Below are 12,732 nucleotides of genomic sequence, written 5' to 3'. Positions count from 1 at the left end.
AATGATTTAGTTTTATAGTTGTTTATTTTGTCTTTCTCATTATTAATAGACACAGTGGGTATACTTACTTAATGTAGTAGAAGATGTTGTTAGTTTAGTTGTAGATTGGTAGATGAAGTTTGTATATTCTGTAAAAGAAAGTTAATTTGTGTTATTTATTGTATTAGGATATATTAGTAGGTAATAACATATCAAGTCTTTTGCAACTCTACTTTGCAACTTTTTAAAATTATTTAAAAGTTTTCTAAGTAGACATGGATAAGGCAGTTCATAATTTCATTTAATTATTATCTTGTGGTGGTTGTTGATAGGATGTTGTAGTTATATTTAAACAAATATAAAGACCATGTTTTGAGTTTAGGGAGTTTAGATACATTTCGACAGGTTTGTATGATAAATGAAATGGGACTTGACTTACTTGAGTTGTAGTATGCTGTGTTGTAGTCGTTGTAGTAGGTGTGCATTCTCTTCTTTTCAGCAAGGTAACCGTTTCCCTCCAAGTTTGGCAAAAAAATGGTAATTTAAGTTAAGTTTGTAATTGTATTTATAGTAGTGAGTTAATTAATGGTTATATTTGATTGGTTCAATTAAATATAATTTAAATTCATTGGCTGACAACATTAGTTTGAATTTGAAAGCCGTTATTTTGTAAAGAGTTAGTAGCATCAATAATAGTTTTCGATATTTATTACCAAATGTATTATATGTGTTTTATTTTAATGGTAAATATTTATTACAATGTTAAAATTAGTGAAATGTGATTTAAAGTAATCCGATAAGAGTGTATGATAGTGTTTGGTAATGTTTATATTGGTATACAACCTTTACAACGCTACTTTTACAACTTACTACCATTACAGCCAAACTTTTACAATGCAAAAACCATTACAATGCATGTATTTACAAGGCATGTTTTTACAACGTAGGTACCTTTACAACGCATATCATTACAACGTAAGTATTGGTAAGTATATAATTATATTTAAAATGTAATATGTTTGGGGTTTTTTAAGGGATATTTTTAGGGTTCAGGGTCAGTTTTGGCTTTTAGGGTAAAGGGGTATTTTTAGGGTTCAGGGTCAGTTTTGTGTTTTTGGGAAAAGGGGTATTTTTAGGGTTCAGGGTCCGTTTTCAGTTTTTGGGTAAAGGGGTATTTTTAGGGTTCAGGGTCAGTTTTCAGTTTTTGGGTAAAGGGGTATTTTTAGGGTTCAGGGTCAGTTTTCAGTTTTTGGGTAAAGGGGTATTTTTAGGGTTCAGGGTGAGTTTTACGTTTTTGGGTAAAGGGGTATTTTTAGGGTTCAGGATCAGTTTTCAGTTTTTGAGTAAAGGGGTATTTTTAGAGTTCAGGGTCAGTTTTCAGTTTTTGGTTAAAGGGGAATTTTTAGAGTTCAGGGTCAGTTTTCAGTTTTTGGGTAAAGGGGTATTTTTAGGGTTCAGGGTCAGTTTTCAGTTTTTGGGTAAAGGGGTATTTTTAGGGTTCAGGGTCAGTTTTCAGTTTTTGGGTAAAGGGGTATTTTTAGGGTTCAGGGTGAGTTTTACGTTTTTGGGTAAAGGGGTATTTTTAGGGTTCAGGATCAGTTTTCAGTTTTTGGGTAAAGGGGTATTTTTAGAGTTCAGGGTCAGTTTTCAGTTTTTGGGTAAAGGGGTATTTTTAGGGTTCAGGGTCAGTTTTCAGTTTTTGGGTAAAGGGGTATTTTTAGGGTTCAGGGTCAGTTTTCAGTTTTTAGGTAAAGGGGTATTTTTAGGGTTCAGGGTCAGTTTTCAGTTTTTGGGTAAAGGGGTATTTTTAGGGTTCAGGGTCAGTTTTCAGTTTTTGGGTAGAGGGGTATTTTTAGGGTTCAGGGTCAGTTTTGTGTTTATGGGAAAAGGGTTATTGTTAGGGTTCAGGGTCCGTTTTCAGTTTTTGGGTAAAGGGGAATTTTTAGGGTTCAGGGTCAGTTTTTGGGTAAAGGGGTATTTTTAGGGTTCAGGGTCAGTTTTAATTTTTGGGTAAAGGGGTATTTTAAGGGGTCAGGGTCAGTTTTTAGTTTTCGGGTAAAGGGGTATTTTTATTGTTCAGGCTCAGTTTTGTGTTTTTGGGGTACAGGGTAAAATTTTTTTTTTAATATATTAATTAAATAAATTAAATGAAATTAAATGAAATTAAATTTAATTTAATTAAAATCTATTCATTTTAATTAATTTATATTAAAAAAATTATTATATATTTACTAATACTTACGTTGTAATGGTATGCGTTGTAAAGGTACCTGTGTTGTAAAAATATGCGTTGTAAATACATGCGTTGTAATGGTTTTTGCGTTGTAAAAATTTTGTTGTAAAGGTATGCGTTGTAAAAGTATGTGTTGTAACGTCATACATAGTTTATATTACTAATTTATTTTTTCTTATTATATATAAATAAATAATACATATTGTATATACATATATGTTAGAAAAGCTTTTTTTGAATTTAAATAACTATGAAAACAGAAAGGTAATGTGTATATAAGGTTATAAAGAAAATGACGATATTTTATTTATATTAATATGAGTAGAAAGGTAGTCGATATTAGTGTTGTCGATATTAGTGTAGAAGGTAATGTTATTTTAAATATTGTCGATAATGTAGTAGTCGATATTTATGAAGTCGATATAATTGTTAACGATATTAGAGTAGTCGATAAAAAAATATCGATATTTGTGTAAATCCTTGTTTAAGTATATGGTTACGATATTTTTGTAGACGATGTATTTGTGGCGATATTTTTGTAGGTCGATGTTTTAGTAATCGATATTTCATCATGGAACCGTACACTGCAATTAGCCCATCAGGTGCATGTTGTAATTAGCAGCTTTGAGGTAAGCCAGATGTTCCCAGGAGAAAGATCTATTGCTCATGGCATTTTGCCAGGGCTTAATTTGTAAAAAGCATGAGTGCCGGTACTCAAAAATCTTCTCCAGATCATTGCACTGAATACAAGGACTACGTCGTTTTTAAATTCACCTCAGGCCTCTTTAATTCAATACCAGGCACTGCTGCCCCTTCATTTCACTCTTGCTGGTTCCTGCTTTTTCCCTTTGTGCCCTTTCTTCCTTCTCTTCCTCCATCTTTTCACTTTGGGGGCCGGATTTACTAACATGTTGTATCATGGTTCTGTCACTTTTTGTGACACAGCCGCAACCTAAAATGCTAGCAGATATATACAAAGACATGCAAGGGGTGATTTTCGCCTCCTTGTGTGGCTTGGTGAAGAAATGTGAAGCAACGCAATGGCCTGCACTGCATTGCATTACAATTTGTTCTGGGAGGCATTCCGTGGATAGAGCATGGGAGTTCTTGTGCATTCACCCATGGATTTGACACAATCTCAGATTTACGCAGGTTTGTAAACTGTGGATTGCGTGAAATTGCTACACCTCCCAGAGGATGGTGTAAGGAGGAGTAACATTTGTTTATTGTCCTAGAGATTTGCTGTTTCTATGTGTGCTGCATCCTGCAGGACACATAGAAAGAGGAAAATACCTTGAGGGATTGTTTTTTGCAGGAAGGTAGGCCTTCCTGCAAAACACAACTCTTCTTGTAATTCAGACACCCTTGCCATGTGATGCAAGGGTGCCTGCATACGTGCTAGGCTGCCCGAAGTGCAATAGCTCTTTGAGAGACTGGAAGTGTGCCATATCTTAGCAGATATTGTGCTTTTCTGCTCTCACTCTTTCGTGCAACACAGCACAGCAAGTTGCCTTGCTACACTGTGTTGCATGAAAGGTTACTAAATCTGGCATTCAGGGGCTTATTTATGAGAGCCCTGCGTCTCTTTTGCACCATGTAAAGTGGTACATGCATGATGCAGGGCTCTCATAAAGATGTATGAAGCCACGCAAAGAAACCCTATGTGGCTTTGGCTGACCTCATAAATCATGAGTAGGGCGACGCAGTGAAAATCGCTCAGATGCCTTACTCTGAGCCCAGGTGGCACTCCATGGGTGTTGCAGTGGGTTTTCCAATATAACACCCATGCAGTTTGACGCTGCCCCCAATTTACAAAGTGATATAAACCTGGGGTAAACAACGTTTACACCAAAACGTTTTCCCCTCAGGGAATCACAACGTGGATGTTACAACAACCACGTTTTTTTCTATGTGTGTTGCTGAATGCAGCACACATGGAAACGGTAAAAAAAACGAATAGAAATGAACATATCTCTCCTCGTTACGCCTCACCTCAGGAGGTGCATGGATTCGATTCTTCCCTAGGTTTAGAATCTGTGTCGAAATCCCGCAGCCTTTTTCCCCGCAGGGAATCACAACGTGGTCGTTACAACGACTGTTTTGTGATTCCGCATACCATTAGTCTGCAAGACGGAACAACGACTTGCAGGGGGGGTGTTGGTTTAAAATCCAACACCTTCACTAGTGTCCTCGCAGACTGGAGTTGGAATAGTATATATATTATACTACTCCAACATCCAGCGCCGCCCCCCCTCCGCAAGTTCCCTGCACTGTCCTACACCAAAATGCCATGAATGAGGCCCTCATTGTTCTTCTCTCTCTTGCTCGCCATCAAAATATGATGAAGTGCTCGTCTGCAAAAATGAGTAGCGGTGTACCCCACCAGCATCCAATTAAATTAAGCACTGCAGATTGCATGTGTTGCATTTTGCCATGTTCGTTTTCCCGCTGCAAGGCATTCAGCATTATTGACCTGCAGGGCATGTTGAGCTTGCAAACTGAAGATTTTATGGCTGAAAGGCATGCTAAAGTTGAAGATTGGCAGTTATGTTTCATTTGCCAGACGCACAACATCTTTTTTTTTTAGAGCTGGAAGACTTGTGTCATTTACTTTGCCTGCAGCAGCACCTGCTTCAGAGAGGAAAGGCCTTTTTGTAGCTTTGGGGATTGCCTCCTGTTTGTCAGACATTTTCAGATATCCATGGCAGCCCAAATCATCTTTTATGCAATGTGAGAAAGAGATGTGCAGAGTCTAACAACCTGCACTATTCATTTCTGAAAAGAATGCTACATTATTGCAATTAATCCAAGAGGGATAAATGACAAGTTCCACATTTCATTTATAATTCATACTATGAATGGTAAAACGATTTGTTTATTGTTGTTTTGTGTTTGTTTACTTTGAATATTCTTTTAGAAAGTGATTCTAGCAACTATCAGAAGTGAGAAAGCCTCACAGAATTTATCAGCAGCTGGGAACAAAACAATCTCCTATAAAGCATTTTTTTTTATGATGCCTGATGGGAATGCATAACATTCTTCTTGTGTTGTGTCCTTTGAGTGCTATAGTAGAGGCAATGAAGAACTGTTACTATATAAATGAAGGCATAGCAATTAAAATATTCCACGGATTGTCCCCTTCCGCCTTTGAGGGGCACCCAGGTTGATCACAAAATGGCCACATGGGAGCCTAGCTAGCACAGTCTAGCCAAATCCTGCCGCTTGCCAGAGCTGTTGTGTGTGGCACAGAGCTATCATCATTTCCCCCCCCATCTGCCCTCCTCCACTTGCAGTGGGGAGATCCGCTGTCTTTCCTGTCCTGTCTGCGGTCAGCATAGGTGGGAACAGCTGACCAGATACACCTACATACCCTCCAGGCACAGAGGGCTAGGAGAAGAGCAGAACATGTCTCTTCTCCTGGGCACTGGACTGCCCTGTAAGCTTCAAGGCTTGTCGAAGATTTTCCTTTTTGATGCCCAGTGAAATTGGGGTCCCCTGTGACATTTTTCTTTGGGGTTGCATCGGTCCTTCATTTGGTCCCCAGGACCTGGGGCCCTCGGAGAAACATCCACCAGTGGGGAATGGCCTAATGCACACCTCCTCCCGGCACTACCTCCTGTTAGTGTTGAAACCAGGGGCCTGAGCTCTCCCTGGGAGAGTTCTTGGACTGCTGACAGGACCGCAGACAAGGGGCGTTTTTTGTGTCCTGGCTGAGAGACAATTGTTCCTTGGTTTTCCTGGGCCCCTGGCTTCAATTTTCAAAGATGAAGTGATTGTATGTTCCTGGTGGCAGTCTAGCCACCAGGTGTTTTGATATTCAGCCTTCTTGATCATAAAATGTTATTTTAATGTGGGAGCCTTCATTCTCTGCACTTTAACTCCGCATTCAGGACCTGTCATCTGGCCAACACCTGGTGTTCTTATCAGCCTGGGGTTGCCTCCAGAAACACCTCTCCACCCTCAAGATTGAATACCCTCCATACCTGCACTCTTCAGGTTTCATAGCCTCCTTCTCCTCCTGAAGGGCACCCATCTGATAGCAGAAGTCACTGGGCTGACGTCTGATGAGGGTTACTCCTCTGCAGGCCCAGTCCTCAGTCATGATAGGGGAGCACTTCTCATCCATAGTGCCCCAGAAGGTCCATCCCTCTGTAGTCCCTCAGAGGGCATAAGGGGGGCAGCACCACTGGCCCCAGAATGGTGAATCCACAGAGTCCAATCCAGGCTATGTCCAGGATGTTCCAGCACCCCGGACAGGGATCTAGTCTTCTTCAAGGTCCTGCAAAATCCATCTTGTCCCTTTCCCTCTTGCCCTTGTGCGGATGTCTTTAAGTTGAACTGAAAAGCTCCAGAAGATACCTCTGTCCTATCCTGGGTGACCCATCATCCACACTTTCCTTTCCCAGTGACAGGCTGAGTATCTGGCTCCTGGCCTATCCCGTGGAGAGGCATTTGATCTTCCACCTGGCCACAAAGTAAGTACCTTGGCTCAGCAGGGAAAGTAAACACCAGGTATCTAATTAGGAGCTGAGTCAGTAAAATACAACAAATCTTCAAGTGCTAAAATGAGTCCAGATATCTATCAATCAATCACAGGCTGGTAAAGTGTAACTACTCACCAGTGAGGGTCTCAAGGCGCTGGGAGGAGATGGGGAGCAGATCCGTCTAAGTGCTGGGGTCAGTTGAAGAGCCAGGTCTCGAGGTCCCTCTGAACTGGGGGTAGCGTGGGATATAGCCTGGGGTGGAGAGGTAGGGTGTTTCAGTTCTTAACAGTGAGGAAGGAGAAGGACTTTACTCTGCTTCTGGTCTTGCAGATCCATGGGACGGTAGCCAGGGCAAGCTGGGCAGAGAAGAGGTGTCTTTTGGGTGCGTGGAAGGAGAGGCGGCTGTTCAGGTTGCTGCTCCCACATTGTGGAGGGCCTTTATATATGGCAAAAGTGACATTGAATCTGCTCTTGGGATCTATGTTTATCCTTGGATTGGTGCCTCACACTGTTCTCCAAGCTTAACTAGGGAGAAACTGTACCTTGTTGTAGATTTAACTGATAATGCATAATACAGTAAAGATCACACTCTTTCTAGGTATGTACTACATTCTTACACTATGAATGCGACTGTGACAGACAACCTGTGCTCAGATACTTGGCTGAGCTGAGAGGTAGTCCCACTCAGTCAGCCCATGCATGTGTGCACACGCATGTGCACACTTGTCTATGTGTCGTCAACACCAGAGCCGCATGCTCTTGCTACACAGCTGTGGACCTTGTTCTAAAAGGCAGACATTGGCGACTAGCATGCCCCAACTATTTGACCACAGTTTACAGTAGAATGAGACTCACTGTGAAAAGAAATGTTTAGAGACTTGAATGTATTCCACTTCATCTAAAATGTTCATACATCTGGAAATGTGCAGCTCACCTAGCTCTTGATCTAGATCCAGATAGGTGGGTGGACCAAAACAAATTGGAAAAGAAAGGAAGAGCACAGTGAAATGTGAGGGGGGGATAAAGCTCCTACACATTGTCTGTGGGTGGGTGACATACCAAAGTGATGTGATGGAAAAATCAGGAAGAAACCCAAAAAGCAGGCATGGCCGGTGCCGGTAAGAATGGCGGTGCGGTGGAGCGGGCGGGGTGGGGGAAGTCGACAGACACCAGAATAAGGAAAATTAAATAAAAAATATAAAACCACTTACCTTGCGCTCACTGCATTGCTGACTCAGCGATACGGCGGGCATAAGGTAGGTGGTTTTATTTATTTTTGTACTTCATTTTCCCTATTCTGTCATCTGTCAACTCCCTCAGATCACCCTCACCCCTCCCCACCGCTCTTACCTGCACCAGGCGTGCCTGCCAAAAAGAAAGTTCATCGATTGGATTCTTGATATAAGAGCTTCATAATCCCCGCTGCCTACGTGTTACACACTTATTCACACATCAACTTAGGTGGAGGATAGTCCATTTGTGTAGAAAGGACGTTTGGTAAATATTAAAGACCCCTCTGCTCCTGCGTACACAGGTCTGGTTCTTTAATGCTGTGAATAACTCAAGTTTCAGGCTGGTATTGGTCAGAATAAGTCAGTTAAAGTGGGATGATTATGGGAGATTAATTTGCCAGACACCAAGTGCCCTCCATCAAATGAAACAGTTATCTCCTCAGTGCTATTAATTTTGGTAATAAAACAAATAATTTGGAGGCTCAAATAAAAACTTTAAAACTGATTTCTATTTTAATTTGCGGTAGCAGATCTTAAATTATTGTTTCTTCTCAGCGCGACATATATCAGTAATTAATCGTCAACACGAATTATACAACCCACTTGCGTTTTACAGCACTGGCCACTTTCTCAAGACTTCTTAATAGCATAGTATTAACAGCTTATAAATTGTCATCAAAATGTCCAGCACAAAGGCAACACTTTCTTATTTGGTGTATGACTTCAGGTGTCTTCCTTGCATTTTAGAGGTGCACAATAATTGTTTTAGTTTTTTCAAACTAGCGCTTTTTACTTTTGTCCTCATTACATTGGTAAGTTACATATTGCTCTTTCCAATTAGTTTATTCACACCCTCTGCAGCTGTCTCTACTTATTAGCCTTTCATTTAATTGCTTTGGTCTCCTTTTTAGGTCGAGCCCTGGACCAGCGTGCAAGCGCTGAGCAGGGATTGATGTGTGGTAGTTGACAACATGAGGGAAGTCCCACCCACTCCCCTGCCCTTCTTTTTCATTGCCTTGTGTCTTTGTCGTTCCTAAATGCTGCCTTCTGATTGGTTTATAGGTTTGTTAGTACCTCCATATGACGGCCATGTCATCATTTGTAATCTCCCACGGCTACTGGCCCCTTTACTTTGAGTGTTCTACAGGCTCTATATTTATAAATCCCCAAGCGCCCCTGGAAGGATGATGCCAGGCGCATTGGCAGAAATATCCATCCTACCAGTGCGCATATCTCACTCTGAGTACCTAAATGCTCCCGGCATTGCACTAACCAGTCGTCCTGTATGAAAATTGCAATACCACCTGGTGTGGCATTTATTTCAGCAGAGCTGCAGTTTGCAGCCGAAAGGTCATTGAATGCCTATATTGTTTCCTCATCGCCATTGTACTCGGTCTTGTACCTTGTTACTCTCAGAGAAACAAAACACCACATATAGCACGTCTCACTAGAAGGGCCGCAGACAACAGAAAGACTGCGTGCCCTCCATGACCCTAGGACTGGTCTGCTCTTGAGGGTTCCTGCTGTACCTCTACTTCTGGAAACAAAGCTAGTAGGAGAGAAGGCTCTTGGGTATGGATTATGGTATTACCCGGACATAAAGCAGGCTCAGCCTTTCTTTTGTTATGCACGGCGTGGCGTGCTCCTTAAACCTCTTTTTGCTATCCCAGATTTGCATTCCGAGCCCTCCCCCTACTCAGCAGAAACGTAACCTTCCCCTTAAGGCGGCAATGCCTCTTCAATACTCCCTCCTCCTGTAGCATCTGCTGCTCTGCCCGACATCGTACTTCTGTGGGTCTTCCCGCTACGCCATGGCACAAATGTATTGCCTGCACTTTTGTAAGTGCTGTTAAACCGTGGACGCCAGCGGGGACGTGAAAGTCACACCCGCCTCAACAGGTCACGCCGGCATCAAATTCATGTTCATCTTATTAAATGGATTGCCTCTATTTACATTGCTTTCATTTTGCATCTCTGTGTTTTATTGTCTTCACTATGTACGAATATTGTGGATTGACTGCACTCGATTAGTGTGTTATTTAACATCTTCCCTGCCCTGAAGTGTGTGTATTGTGTTTAATATGTAGGTTTAATTAGTTGCATATCTGTATAGTGTGTGTCTTTGTGTGTGCGTGTTTAAGTCTGAAGCTTATTGGTTTTTGTGTATGTGTGTGCGTTTTTTAGTGTCTGTGCGTGTTTGTTGCTCATTAATTTCAATGTGTGAGAGACTGCGCATCTGTGTGTGTGTGGGGGGGGGTGAGCTTCACTCTTGTTTCTTGTTGATTGCATAGAAGCTTCAGGAATGCAGGATGTCGTTTCACCGCGCTTGACCCGCCTGTGATGTCGGGGTCAGGCATGGACAGAAGCGGAAGGGGAGGAGCAGGGAGAGTAGGGGTAGATAGGGATCAGCAGTAGAAGAATAATGACATGCTTGACCCCAACCTGGTACCTGAGTTTCATTTCACCAGCGTGATCTGAAATCTGGCGACGAAGGTGGGATGCGGAGACACCCCCTTCTAATTGGCACATTCAGCATACGCCAACAGAGCGCTGCAGTGTCCACTGTGAAACAAGCATTTTCACTGTCAATGTGACGGTGACGGTTCCCTATACAACAGAGCCTGCCAAGGCTGCCAGCAGCCTGAAATCGGAAGAACCCTTGGAGCTCAGACAAAAACAAACATCATGTCGGGCTGTTGTGAGCCCCATTATGCATTACCGAGGCTGATGTGCAGAGGTCGCATTAGGTGGCCATCGTGAAGTCAGGCACATCATACCAGAAGGCCAGGTTACCAGTCCGGCGGCCAACTTACAGTCAGGCAAAATGAGAAAAGCATTCCTGTGCCTGCCAAAATGCAATTTGAAACCCCCTGTAGATGCTGCCGCAGACTGCTGGAGTGGATAGTGAGGTCAGTTGTGCTTCAGCATGACTTCACAACCTGATCCCCCACAAAATGCACCACCTTGTCCAGCGCGAACTGCACCGCCCGGACCAATACTGATGGATGTATCATTCCTGCACCCTTCCGAACACCTGATGCTGACCTCCGGAAACAGCATGGGTCCTAACTGGAAAAGCTGGATAGAAGATTTTGAAGACTTTATGAAGGGTTCACAAGTCAGCGGCCTGACCAACAACTCATCACTTTGCAAAACTTGGTGGGCAAGGACGTCAGACAAATCATCAAAGAACTACCCCTGGCCAATGTCGCGTCATACACAGACGTATGGAAAGCCTTAAACAGGAAGTTTCTCCACAAGCGAAATCTGGACTACGAACGCTACACCTTCAACCTTGCATCTCAAAAACTAAATGAGTCCGTGGCCGATTTCATTTCTCGCCTCAAGCATTTGGCTCGCTACTGTAAATTTGACAATTTTCACTCTGAAGATGCGTTTCGTCTACGAATTATTGAGGGGTGCCAATCAGAGTCACTATGCCGCCGTCTGCTTAAGAAGCACTGCTCACTCAACGACATTGAGGAGCTCACACGAATGAATGACCAAGCGGAAGAGCATGCAAAAAAGATGGCAGCTAGCAAGACAGAACAACAGGAACAAGCCTTCTGAATACATTCTCAAACAGACTCAAGACGTCGACCGGATTATCGTAAACCTGAAAAATTCACAAACTCTTCCCGCAGCGGATACAAGAGCAGTAACACCCGGAAACAACCGCTGCAGTGCTATTGCTGCGGCCAGGACTACCCCCACACGGGTCCCTGCCCTGCCATCGGACAACAGTGCCACTGATGCGAGAAGGACAATCACTTTGAAGCAGCATGCCAAACCCGTCACAAGGACGCCGGAACGATCAAGCGAAGCACAGGATCAAGTCACCACATGACGGCAGTGCAAGGGAGATGAGACCGCTCAACGAGCTCATCGAGATCCAGCACACAGTCGCAAGGTTCATATTGATCCCAAAGATCAACCTCAAGAGAGTCGTCCGCCCTCACTCCCATATCACAAGACAGTGATGAGTACGTGTGCATGGTAGCAGACCCTGACCGACTAAAGAAGTACCTCCGGCTATACATTCAAATGGGTACTCAATCTGCAAAGTTCGTCTTAGATACTGGAGCATCACTCACCTATATATGCGCAACTGAGTACAAGAAGATGAACCTGCAGCCTAAGTTAGAACCAGCCGCAGTTCGTGTCTACACGTAGCTGGCCAAAGAACCACTGCTGTGCTTGGGACAATTTGTGCATCTTTGACCTACAAAGACAGGACAGCTCATGCACAAATTTATGTGATAGAAGGCCCAGAAACAGCTAACTGCCTTCTCAGCCTACCAACGGCCAAACGCCTGAAGTTAGTAGAGATTCAATATAAAATTGGCAATTCGCCTGATATCATCAGCAAGTTCCAAAAGTTGTTTTCTTGTCTAGGGAAACCAGGTCATTTCAAAGTCCGATTGCACATCAATGAACAGGTGGCACTGTAGTAATTCACGTGGTATTTGTCTTTGCTTGTTGTAGGTTGTATGATTGGAACTTTGCACTCGGGGACTTCTACAGAGAATCTCTACCTTGTGCTGGAATTCTAAGTTTGACAGTTGCTCCTTAATGTAACTCGGAGTTGTTGCTCTGCTTGGGTGTCCAGTTATTTACGAATAAATCTTTAAGAACACATCTGATGTCTGCCTTCTTCATGACATCTTTTTGGCGACGGGTGCTGGACTGCCCACACGGAACCACGAAGCTGCTTTGAACTCTTTATCGGCACATACAAATTGTTAATACCAAGCAAATAAGAGCCATACCTGAAGCACAGAAGTTTTCCTATCAGCGTCACCAA

At 42.9% G+C, this 12,732-nt stretch overlaps 1 long non-coding RNA gene across 1 annotated transcript in view; it reads right to left on the bottom strand.

Annotated features, from left to right (window-relative positions):
* The window catches only part of LOC144824917 (uncharacterized), a 978,282-nt gene that overhangs the window by 746,616 nt on the left and 218,934 nt on the right, over positions 1–12,732 (bottom strand). The window lies entirely within an intron of this gene.

Source organism: Lissotriton helveticus, chromosome 3_1 (genome assembly GCF_964261635.1).
Source record: "Lissotriton helveticus chromosome 3_1, aLisHel1.1, whole genome shotgun sequence".
Taxonomy (NCBI): Eukaryota; Metazoa; Chordata; class Amphibia; order Caudata; family Salamandridae; genus Lissotriton; species Lissotriton helveticus.
This window is presented reverse-complemented; position numbering and strand designations above follow the sequence as displayed.